Source organism: Arvicanthis niloticus, chromosome 14 (genome assembly GCF_011762505.2).
Source record: "Arvicanthis niloticus isolate mArvNil1 chromosome 14, mArvNil1.pat.X, whole genome shotgun sequence".
In the NCBI taxonomy this organism is placed as follows: domain Eukaryota; kingdom Metazoa; phylum Chordata; class Mammalia; order Rodentia; family Muridae; genus Arvicanthis; species Arvicanthis niloticus.
This window is the reverse complement of record NC_047671.1, coordinates 2920635-2934174: the sequence shown is the minus strand read 5'-3', so window position 1 is coordinate 2934174 and position 13540 is coordinate 2920635.

Genomic DNA, 13540 nt, shown 5'->3' with positions numbered 1-13540 from the left:
GGAAATTTTAGGTTTAGGCTAAGTTCTCAAACTTCGTGGTAAGTTTACTTTTCTTAGTTCTTCATATAGATCAGTTAGGGTGAGCATAGTGTTTCAAACCCAGATATTGGAACAGGCTGTGCTATAGCCCCTTCAGCTCCAGTTCTATCTTGGGGTAATCGTAACATTGACTCTGTCTTATGCTCATGTAGACATACCCTACATAAAGAGAGGTGTGGTGTCTAAAGCCTGATTTATGTAGTATTTCTTAAATCCCTACAGGAATTATCTGTAAGACAAATTGTCCCTAAGACATATTAATTTTCACTTAAAATTTTTAAATTCTTATAGCTTAGTACATTATAACACCTCATAAACATATATATATATATATATATATATATATATATATATATATATATATTTTTTTTTTAAAGAAATATGTTCACAGTTTAATCTAGAGGGCTGAAGATACACACAGACCAAGAATGTATATAAACATTTAGATTCTGGTTACAGAGAAATAAAGAAAGAAGGCCTTGTGATTTTTATTATGATAATTTGTTTATGGCAGAGGAGTTATTTTCTGTATGAAAGGCTTTCCACAGTTAAATATATTTTTTAAGGTTGAGGGTTTGTTTGTTTTGAGCATGTACATAACTAATTATGTTAAGCTTGCTTTAAGCTTGTCATGTTCCTGCTTCAGCCTGAAGAATTTGTGGATTCCAGATATTGAACGGTGCACACTGTTTAGCATCTCTTTGTGAAATCACAGAGGTGCACACCAAATCTTAACAGCAAAGCTTCAAAACCCACAGCAGTCAGTTTCTTTTAGTAAAAAAAAAAAAAAAAAGTAATTGAAAAAAATCAGTACAGAAAAGTTAGTTCCTATTACCTGGGTCCCACTCCCACCCCTTAAGGTATTTGTTTGTTTGTTTGTTTGTTTAAGGGATTTTTAAACTTTCTATTTTACAGCTATTATTTTGAGTCAGGGCTCTTTATTCTATTGAAAGAAATTATGTTGTGAGCAATGAATAGTTTTTTTAGTTGCTTTGAGTTTCTGGCCAGCTTAAGGGGGAATTTTCAGGTTTATTTTGTATAACCTTTCATCCTAAACTGTAATGTGAATGAGTGGAGGCTGAAGCTGAAAAATGAATCCACGAGTGAAAGACATTTACTATAGTCAGGGCAACAAGGAATGAAGTGTTGGGAGGCATTATTTGCTACTACCTGAAAGAAACTTTTTTTTTTTTTAACTTAGCTAAACCTAGTGCCCTACAGATAATCTTTTACTCGGATAAAAGGAAATATTTTATGCTGTCCAACTGCAAAAAATCCATTAAAAGTATTTATTTATTTGTTGTTGCGCGCACCTCCCGTGTCCCCTCCGCCCGCGAACAAGGACACGAGAGGCAATATTCAGGTATCACCACAGTGAGGCTTTACTCTGTATCAGCAAACGTGGAAAACGCAGAAGGGCTGAAGACAGTAAGAGGCACTGCTTAAATACACCCTAGAGTGACGTGTTCACTTCTTATTGGCTGTTCACTCATCACCCAATATTACGCCTCGGGATTGGCCAGTGACTTTGGCGGGCTTTCTGCCTTTGCAGCTGAGCAGTTAATTGTTTACTAGTGGGAGGACACGATGTCTGCGCCATCTTGGAATGGCGAATTATACCACTGCTAACAGCGGCTTCCTACAATGTGTTTATGTGTTTATTTAATTTTCCATTAATTAATTAATTTTTCATTTTGCATCTTGATTGCTGACTCTCCTCCTGGCACCCATCATACAGATTCTCCCTCCATCTTCCCTCCTGTTCTGATCTGAGAAGTTGAAGGCCTCCCTGGTATCCCCCAACCGTGATGCATCCTTTGCACAAGGAAGCCCAGTTAAAGGAACAGATTCCACAAACAGGAAATAGCTTTAGGGACAACCTCTGCTCCATTTGTGGAGGACCCACATGAAGACTGAGTTGCACATCTGCTACATATGTGCAGTGGCCTAGGTCCAGCCTATGTATGTTCTTTGGTTGGTGGCTCAGTCCCTGAGAGCTCCAGGGGTCTAGGTTAGTTGACTCTGTTGGTCTTCCTGTGGAATTCTTATTCCCTGAATAGTCTTTTAACTGGCATTTTGCGCTGCCTTAAAATTGCATATTTTTGTAAATCTTTCTTGAGAAAGTGCAAAACATTTATGATAGAAGGAAACAGTTTTTACTTAGCCTTTCCATGAAGGCATTTTGTTGGACCGTTGAAAAGAGTCAGTGGCATGCCTATTGAGGGTTAGTCTCTTAAGGTGTTTGTGGGTGTGTATGAAGAGGTATAGAGAAACAAGATGTTAATGGTTATTTATTGAAGTGTGTGTATGTGTGTTTGTGTGTGTGTGTGTGTGTTGAAAAAAATCTTATTACACAGAAAGTCAGATGCATAGGTTTTGCAGTGGGATTCCTTCCTAGAAAATTAACAATCCAGAAATTCCCTCACTCATTCTAAGAAGATATTAGAGATACTTTACTCATTTATTTAATGTTGTGACATTAAAAAATAAGTGAATGTGGTCATGTGTTTCCATATAAAATCTCATTTTATCTTGTAATGCATCCTGGTAAAACAATAATGGCATTTTTGTAAGATATAAAATGAGTGATTTTTACATGTTTAGAGTTAAACAATTGATTTGGGAGAGATGAGGAATGTTATATGCACACTAGACATGCTCAATGCGTAGAGAGGTTACTCAAATAATTTTTTTGAAGAAAGTAAAATCCTATTTCTCATTTTTCTGTTTTTCTTTTTTGTTTTTAATTTTTTTATTGAAAAAATGCATACAATATATTTCCATAACAGTTTGCTTTCTCATGACTCCTCCAAGGTCCTTCAAAACTCCCCACAAAATGAATTACTTGACTTTTCTTCTTTCTCCCTCTCTCTGTAGAAATCAAACAAACAAACAGAAATCATATAGATAGATAGATAGATAGATAGATAGATAGATAGATAGATAGATAGAAATATATAATTTTATTGCATTATGTATTTACTAGTAACTCATTTATTTTAGTTTATCTTGATATAGCTTTCTTTTTTAATATTTCTTTTATATTTATGTTCATTGGTATTTTGCCTGCATTGGGTGTCAGATCCTCTGGAACTGGAGTTATAGACTGTTGTGAGCTCCCGTGAGCAGGGAATTGAACCCACATCTTCTGGAAGAACAGCCAGTGCTCCTAACTGCTAAGACATCTCTCCAACCCTATGATGTAGATTTTCAGAAATCCAAAAGTGAAAAAAAAAAAAGGGGGGGGTGTGCTATGCTATGGTGTGCTTACAAACAGGAATCTAGCATGGCTGACCTCCGAGAGGCCCAACAAGCAGCTGACTGAGACAGAAACAGATATTTACATGCACCTATGGAGTTGAAGTTGGAGACCCCTGTGGTTGAACTATGGAAAGTTGAGGAGGAGGGAAAACTCTGTAGGAAGACCAGCACTCTCAGGACCCCTGAGGTCTCTCAGACATTGAGCCACCAACCAGACAGCCTACACTAACTAGTCCAAGGCCCCAGATACACATACAGCAGACAACTGCCTGGTTTGGCCTCAGTGAGAGAAGATGCATCTAATGCTTGAGAGACTTGAGGCTCCAGGGTGTGAGGGGGTCTGGCTGGGTGGGAGTGGGATGGGAGGACATCCTCTTTGAGATGGGGGAGAAGGAATGGGATGGGGAACTGTCGTAGGACAGAACGGGAGAGGGAGAATAACTGGACTATAAGAAAGGATTAAAGATAGTAATATATTTTTTAAAGGTGAGTGTTCAACAATAGTATAATGGAATGAGGTCTTCATTCTTTATACCAGAGGTTCTCACCCTTCATAATGCTGTGAACGTTTAATGAATCTCCTCATGTTGTGGTGATCCCAACCATAAAATTATTTTCATTGCTACTTCATAACTGTAATTTTGCTACTGTATAAGCCATAGGAAAAATAGCTGATAAAAGATTCCCAGTGGGGTCACTACCCATAGACAGAGAACTACTGTTCTACACTCTCATATTTTTATCAAATAGAAATAATGATAGTGAGCCTAAGCTTTTTGGAAACATAAAAAATTAGTAAAGTGTATTTTCTTCAAGCCATATAGCACTTATGAAAATACGATTGGTCTATTTCTTTAATGATGTTTCTTTATTCTAAGAGCCATGTGATTCCTGCAAATCAAAGACTTGTTGAGAATGATGATCAGTCTTTGTATAATTTGTTGTTCTCTATGTGGCTCTCCATAACCACTTAAAATACTATAAAGAGTGAAAAAGTAGGAAAGAGAATGAGAATACATTTTGTCTTTAAAAATAATTGAATGAGATTGATTAAGATAAACAATAAAGACAGTGACAAAGACAGAAAATTATCGTATCATATAAAAGAATACTCTTTTTCTTACTCATTTAGTTTTGAGCTGTAGAACCAATTTTTTTGGAGAATTACAAAATAATGCTCCTAGTTTGATCAGATAATTTAAGAAAAAGGTAGACGCTCACATTCACATACTACATTTTTTATTTGTTAAATTTATTTATTTTTATTTATTTTGAGGTCATAATATAATTAATATCATATCCCCATTCCCTTTAATCCTTCAAATCCTTTCCAGATAATCCTGGCACTTCTTCAAATTCTTCACTGACTTTTTCTTCAATTATAATTTTAAAGTTAGCTAAAATGTTAAAAGAAGTATTTTCAAAAGTTCTTTCTAGTAAAATGATGTCACATTAAAATTAAAAAATAATGTGAAAATATTCTCAATGCAAATAAAACTTAGTTATAAATGCTAGCTTATACCATATGGGTATAACATTCTTTGTGCAATTAGACTGGCTAGTTATCCTGTACTTGGACAAACTGAATATTTGCCTTTGAATTTTAAAACAATAGTTTTGTGTCTGGTGATTGGTTAAAGTGCTTGGTCTGCAAGCCTATAGATCTAAGTTTGTATTCCCATACTCATGTAAATGCTTGTCTCTGAGGTGTATGTTTGTACTATCTGTGCCTGGATTTGGCATCAGAAATATGAAGAACCAAGGACTCACTGACCAGTAGTCTTGCATTCTAGCTAGAGGTAAGCTCCAAGGTCATTGAGAAAAAAAAAAAACACGATTCATTATCCATCTCTCATAGACCACTTCAAGTACATGTTCCCAATCACAAATACACCAACACATACCCATGTGCACACACACATACACTAATTATACCAATTTTAATAAATTGTAGCACATTAACTACATTTGCATACTTTGTGCTGTTACAAATTTTATATTTAATTAAGTATAAAGTAATTATTTTTATTATTTTTTACCATTATGTAGCCTTTATCTGAAGCCAAACCATTTTAAATTGTGCTTATTTACTAAAATATAGCAAAAATAAACTCATTATGATCGTTTACATATTGATAGTCACAAGAAACTCACTAAGATAGATGTGAAGAGTATGAGTCTACCATGAAGCTTCCTCTGCCTTGCTATATATTATATTTTTTTCTTTTTAAAAATTAATGGATTTAAACATATATCCTACTCACTAGTTAGGATATAGTGCTTCAATGTTTTAAAATATGTTCAGAAACACCCTATTTTATAGTTTCCTTGACTTATGGAATTAAGTGTTTGATCTCTGTGAGGGTTGAATCATGGGCAAGGCGTATCAAATCGCATGCAACTTTAAAGACTTTGAAGCAAGCTTCCCATATTCTTCAAACACTCAATGTTTCAAGAGCAAATCCTCTCATCTATTCAATTCTTCCTTATCATGCATTTATTCAACCTGAACTGTTTAAGAAACCACTGGTCAAAGTGCTTTGCTTAAGAACCAGGAAAAGAAAATGATGAAAAATTCAAAGGCTGCCCTCCTACAGACAGCAATCTAGGTGAGATGATTGAAAAATGTACAAAAGTAAGTGTAAGATTGATTGTGATGTGTGACACAGGGAAGCCAAAGTGATAAGAGAATTCAGCAGCATGAACAGCCACCCCTAACATGCACATCTGTGTTGGGAGCTGCTCTCAGACCATGCTTCTTTCTGTGCAGTATTGATCAGCTATGGCAGGAAGGCACGTAGTCTCAGACTGAGGGAGTTTGAGCACAGGTGGCAGGTTTACCTCAGCTCCATCCCTTTTTCTCTTTTATACAAACATTAGTATTTCAGAGACTCCATTACATTTCTACATTCACATGGCTTATTAATGCTACATTCATTTGTTGTGCCTAAGACAATGTTGCTATGAGTCATAACAGTTGACAATTAATGAAAAATGTCCACAGATTTGAAAGAGAGTAAGTAGCAAGCAGTATATGCTAGGTTTTGGAGGAAATGATGTAAACTACTATAATCTCAAAGAAATAATAATAAAAAACATTTTCTTTCAAATATCTAGGTTTGGTTTTTACTGTCAAATTAAGCTTATCTATGAAATGATGTTGAATCACAAGGTTATAATTTATTTTGATACACCTGAACCCATAATATGTATTTTCTTTCTTTTTTCACTCTTCATTAGCACTTATTTGATTTCTGAAATACTATATTACATAGTTCATAATACAATTAATCCACAAGGCACCTTTATGGATTAATTCTTCCCTGTTCTCAAAATAGTATTTATTGTTCTATGACTTGGACATAAGATATTTTCTTAAAACATGATTATGTTGTTTTGCTTCCCCTCTGAAATTGTGTTTAAGTATATACTCCCACTATAATAAGGCCTGTCCTCACAGGAAACATGGGTATATATAGCACCTCAGATGCAAGTGTCTCTCATGCCTGTTACAAAGTCTAAAATTTCTTTGCTAGTTCTTGAATAATTTCCTTTAAGTAGTGTTCCCAAAGATCTAAACTAGATCTATACTAACATTAAATACTTCAAAGGACTCACAATTTTACTTAATTTGTTGTACATCACTTTCAATATCCTAGTACAGTGTTTTAAATCATTTAGGATTTTGCAGTAAAATATTAAACATTATTCACAAATTTTTCTATACAAATGTGTCATGTTTCCTTAGGATAATTTAAGAATTTTTTTATTAATGTCAAATAAAGCTATTGTACATGCACAATGGTGTGATGAGAAATGTGCTATTTTTATGCTTATTATTTAATTTATATGTTACATTTTATTCATTCATGAAGGTTAAAGATGTTTTTTTAAATTTTCGCCTGGCAAGGTGGCACATTCCTGAACTTCCTACATTTGCATATCAAGGAAAGACTGGACTACATAGAAAGATTCTATCAGAGAAATGGGGAGGGAGGTCATATGCATATGTGTATGTATATGTATATATGTGTGTATATGTATACACTTACATTATACATACATGTATAACATATCTTATGTTATATATACATATATAAACATATATGCATACAGGTAACATTATACTTGTATGTAAGTCTTTAGAGGAAAATCATTTGGTACTGGACAATTAATCAGTATGTTATTGCCTGGGTAAAGCCACCTCTCAGCCTCTCAATCTTACCTCAGTTGCGTATAGTGTTTTGCATATGGTTACATACTTTTTTGGCTTTCCGCATCCAGTTTGGTCATCTGTGTTTAGCCCATATTTATGTCTGTATTGCTGAGACACCTGAGCCATAAATAAACTCAGTGCCTTCTCCATGAGCACTAGCTTTCATGGAACTAGGAAGGCATTATACAGAAGAGAGAGGCCATTAATAATCAAGCACAGCTATAATGCCTACTTTACCCTTCATCAAGACAGCTTTGTTTTGCAACAGATACAGACCACTATAGAAAACCACCATTGATCAACTTGCAGAGTTGTATGGTCCAGATCCATTGAATGCAAATACAAAACATTCTTGTAACTATGAATCAGGACACATTGTAGGAGAGAGTATATAATATTATTATAAGTAATTAACTACATATTATTATTTTACATATTATTCCTATAATATTATTGTAACTGTAATAAGATTAATTATAATAGTTGGTTAAAGGATCACCTTATCAAGTAGCTAAAAATTTATAACTATAAATATAATCCCAACCTCATATATGAAAATAACATTTTCTGTTGATTATACATAGGACAACCAATCATTTTATATAATTTTAAATATCCTATATTTTTCTGTGAAATATCCACATTTCAACATTAGGAACATTACAAAACAAAATATACGAGCTGTTTCAACATTTGTTAACCTTTGCCAAATCACCTTGTCTGAACTTTAATTTTGAGCCTTGAACTGCATTTTATTGGGTAATCAACACTGAACAATGTCTGTAGTAAAAATCTCATCTCAATTGTCTATGAGCCATGCGGTTAATTTTAGTCTTTGTTTGAAATACAATGTTTTTTACCATGGTATATTATAAATATTCTTGGGCTGAGGATATAACTAACCAGATAAGACTGACTGTTGCACAATAATGAAGACCTGAGTTCAAATCCCAATAGCCCATTGCAAACACTGGTTTTGATCATGTGCTCCTGGTAACCTTTGTTCGCCTGTAGGCAGAGATAAGTACATTGCTAGAACTTTCTAGATACCTACCTAGCTCTACGCTCAATAAGAAACCTTTTCTCTATGAAGTAATAGAACAGGAAATTCAATAACCTGTTTTGGAGTCTGCATATTATGCAGCCTCAGATTTGCATACACAATACAAAGATGCAGAAAGAAAAGAGAAGAGAGAAATATGGTCAAAGAAAATATTTTTTATTCCATGCTGTAACTTGAATGAAAATGTCCACTGGGTCTCAGACATTTGAACACATGAGGCTCAGTTGATGGCAGTGTTTGGGAAGATGGGGTGGGCTTTGAAGTTTGATTACCTCACCCCACTTCCAGCTTGTTCATTAACTCTTTGTGCACATAGTTGAAATTTTAATCTTTCAGTTTAATTTCCTGCCATCTGTTGCCATACTTTTCCTTTAGTATGGATTCTTCTCTTATAACTTTAGGTTATATAACATTTGCTGAAAAACTCTTATGTCCACACAGCCCAACACTAAACATCAGACCCATGCAATGATTATAACATTTTTATTCATTTAATTATGTTTTGTTATTCCAATAAAATTGGAAATTCTCTAGACTTATTCATGGGACTAAATTTTTTAATTCACCCACTATGACACCTATCTGTTTCATGACTCTGATCAGAGTACAAGATTTAGTTTATACATGAGGGGAAAGTAATAAAAACTAAATGAATCAAATAAATAATAACTAAATGAACACACTATGTTGCAAAAAATGCTACATTTTTACATGAGGATTGGATCGGCTGACAGGCAGAGAGCTGCAGTTTAAGTACCTTAAAGTAGAAAAGCAGGTTTTCTAAACCTCAGCAATGATGACTTATTGAGCTTGATAATTTTTTAGGTGTGAAGTCCCTAGCTTACACCTATGAAATACATACCACCCGATATGATGAACAAGGTGTCTCTTCACATTTCTTCACATTCTCTGGGAACAAAATTGTGCCCAGATAAAAACCTACTGGTCTTGAGGAATTGAGTAACTGTATATGACACTGCATCTTGCTTCACCTGCAAGGTTAACAGTGTATCTGCTGCCTGACATTCTCACACTCTTATAATCTTAGAACTTTTTTCTTTTTGTAGAATTTTGGTTAATATTAATGTAGCATGTTGAATTTTTTGACAAAGGGTAAAAACATAAAACAGAGAAGCAATACATTTCTTTTGTATCACTTTGTTTTTATAAGAGTTTTGTTGCTATTTTTAAGTTATAAAGTCAAATAATTATGCCACTTAATCAAAAATGATAGCATTTATCTATTGAACTTGAAGGCATTAAATTATTCATATTAGCAAAGTAATTTGTTAATGAATTATATGTTGTCATTTTCTATACTTGCCTTAATCTGCTTTGAAAAATGAAAATTTAATGATATCACCCTTATTTTTTAAGTTTAAAAAATTAGTCAATTAAATTGTAAATGGAGATATTAAAACATAAATTATGTACTCTTTATTGAAGGAAAAGTCCTGTTGGTTATTTAAGTAAATAAATACAGCTTGTTTTGCATTGGTTATGTGGCTTTGTTTGTGATGTTGACAAGGCTGCTTAGAATTTCATATTCCAGAGAGGAAAAAAATACAAGAGTTCTAATTCAGAACATCAATCACTGAAAATGAACATAACCTAATGTCAGTGCTGAATCAGGCCATCAATTTAGTGCTTTGTAAAAGCAATCAGCAAGCTATCAAGCAATAAAGTGCATGAGATAAGTGCTTCTTTTGAGACAGCGCTGCCATTGACAGTGATATACTGAGGGGAACAGCAACTATCCGCCAGCACATTGTACCTATTACTTGTTAAAAGCTCTGCACTGTGCAACAGATGTGAAATATGTTTCTTATTATTATGAACCAATCTGGTTTGTTTAATAGCTTTGTGTGCACTTAGACTTGCTGTCTTATTTAATGAGGTTGTATTTGAACTCCTCTGTTTTCTTGGTGACTTTATGCAGAGAAGTGCAGCTGTGAACTGCTTTTCAGTCAATTTCCTCCAGACAGAGAGGGACCTCACTAGCATCTTTTACAATGCCGTATTACAGAAAGATGAAGGTGTCTGGAGCAAATTGTGGTACTATTAAAATTTTGTCACATCTGACTAAAAGACAAAATATTTTGTATTCTCTTAACCAAATGTGATTGGTTGCTCATATCCATGTAATGGATGGTTGAGTGCTGGCCTCCAGAATGTTTGCTTGTGATAAACATGGAACTATGGAGGAAACACAGTGGAGTAGCATGTGTGGTGTGCTCCCCTCTTCTGTGTGCAGAAGATGGGCTTTACTTAATGATGCAATGAATATAGTTACTATTATATATAACTTCCAGTCAATATTACAGTGATATTTTCATACTACCATTTTTTTCAGAGAATCAGATCTACAGAAATCAGAAGAGTTTATTGCTGTTTATTGTTTCATGTTAGAGTTTATCTGTTCTTTGAGAATATCATATATGCATCACATTTTGATTCATATTCATAGACCATTACCCCTTCCTCCAACTCTTCCCAGATTCCTAACTTTCTACTCCAAATGTCATGTCATATTTTTATTTCTCTGAGAATCCAGAGTTCAGTTTCCATTTCTTATTCAGTAGAAACACATATTTTAAGTGCCACTGGTTGTTCCTGGGAAGGCATCAGTTATACTACAACACACCAATGAGATTTGTGCCAATATTTTTTTTTAATCTTCAACAAGAAATATGCTTGCTGACTTTTGAAAATTTGAATTCAACTTTCATCATTTACTTTAATGCTGACAAAATAGTAGCTTAAAGATACAAAGGATTATCTCTCTTAGGCATCAATTTTGAAACTACACATTCGTGATGACCATGTAAGCACTGTGTAGTAGAAGATTTTGTTCAAGTGAACAGGATTTGTGTTTACAGCTGTATATCAATTTAGTCAAAACTTAAGATGGTATTGCTTATGTATTGCTACTTTTTTGGTATTTGACTCAACTCTATCAAAACCTAATGCCAAATGTCTTTAAACACATGTGAATAAATTGCTTTTGTTATGATGTAGATTCATTTAAAAAGATGGCAGGCATCCATAGTTCAGAAATTATACTTTGAAAACTTTTTGAATAAGGTAAAATTTTGTCTTGATGAGAAGCATAAAAGGTTTGTTCCAAACAAAATTGTATTTTCATCACCAGAAAGGAGATACATCCTCCACATTTTACAAAAATATCTTCCATAAAAATACTTGTGTGTACCTTATGTGTTTGTGTGTGCAGAGTACATGAGGCCCAAAGTTGACATCAGCTGCTTCCTTGGTTACTCTTCTGTTTAGTTTCTGAGACAGGTTCTCTTGTTGACCTGGAGCTTACTGACACAGCCAAGATGGCTGGCTAGAGAACTCCAGGGATCTGGTTGTCTTTGTCTCCGCAGTTTTTGGATTAAAATTGTGTGCTGCTGCCTTTAACTTTTTTATGTAAGATCTGAATATCTTAACTCAGGTCCTTATGACTTTCCAGTAAGTATTTTGCCCATTGAGCCATTTTTCCAGACCCTTATGGGAAATATCTTTGAGGGAAAAATAGACAGTAAAATACATGATACTTTAGTTAAAATAGTCCAGATAATTCTAAGGTAACATTTATTTCCAAAATATCAGTGATATAACAGGTAAGAGTACCAAACTAATGTCATTATTTACACACACGTACACATAGCTAAATTGTTAAAAAGTTACTTTAAAACATGCATGTTGTTCAACAAAACAGTAGAATATTTTATACATAATTATAGTTTTACTTCTGCTGTAAGATAAATCTAACAATATTTCATTCAACATAACTAGTTTATTAGTAAAATTAATGACATGATAGTTCAATATATAGATACATTTTATAGTATTAGTGTTAAAAATATTTATCTCCTTAAAGTGTTATTGTTTAATTTATACATTAATGATAATTTAATTAATTACCATTAATTAATCACAATAAATGTTTTATAATTCCATGAGCCACACAGCACATAATTATGTAATTATCTATAATAATCTACTGTGCAATAAATAGCATACTATAAATGAATTCTCCTTTATAATTTTCCACTTATTTATTTATGTATTTTGTCTCTAGTGGATGGGCACTTGCAAAAACCATTACACTTGTGGAAGAGGAGTGGGCAGATTGTGGAAGCTGGTTTTATTCATCTATCGTGTGGCTACCAGGGATCAGTCTTATGTAGTCACATTTGGCAGCCACCCTTTTCACCTTCTGAGCTACCACCTCACCAGCCCTGTTTGTCCTTTGAAACTCTACCTAGTTACCCACTATCTACCTTTACCTCATCTCTATCTGATCTGAGCCTCTCTCTTGTATCTGGTAAGTTCTCTTTTATAATCAATTTTTTTTAACTTAGAAACTTTAATACTTTATATATTTTATCTTTGTACTATTATTTTAGTTGTTCAATATAATAATCCTTAATAATTCCATACATATATATAGTGTGTAATGACTAAATCAATGTACTTGTTGTGATGTATTTTTCATTACTTTATTCACTTTAAATCCCAATATCTGCCCCCTTCTCCTAGTCCCCCTCCCTCAGTTTCTCTACCTATTCTTCTATCCCCTCCTCCTTTGTGAAGAGAGAGAAAAACCCCTGTGTCACCCTACATTGACACACCAAGTCTCTGTAGGATGAGGAGCATCGTCTCCCACTGAGGCCAGATGAGGTAGCCCAGTTAGCGAAACAAGATCTACAGACAGGCAACAAATTCAGGGGCAGCTCTTGCTCCAGTTGTTGGGGGATCTCCATGAAGACCAAGCTGCATATATTCAAAGGAACTGTGTTCATCCCATGCTCACTCTTTGGTTTGTGGTTCTGTCTCTGGGAGCCCCCAAGGATCCAGGTTAGGTGACTCTTTTGGTCTTCTTATGGAGTCCCAGGTTTCATCTGCTCTCTCAGTCCTTTTCCAAACTCTTCCACAAGATTCCTTGAGTTCCTTCT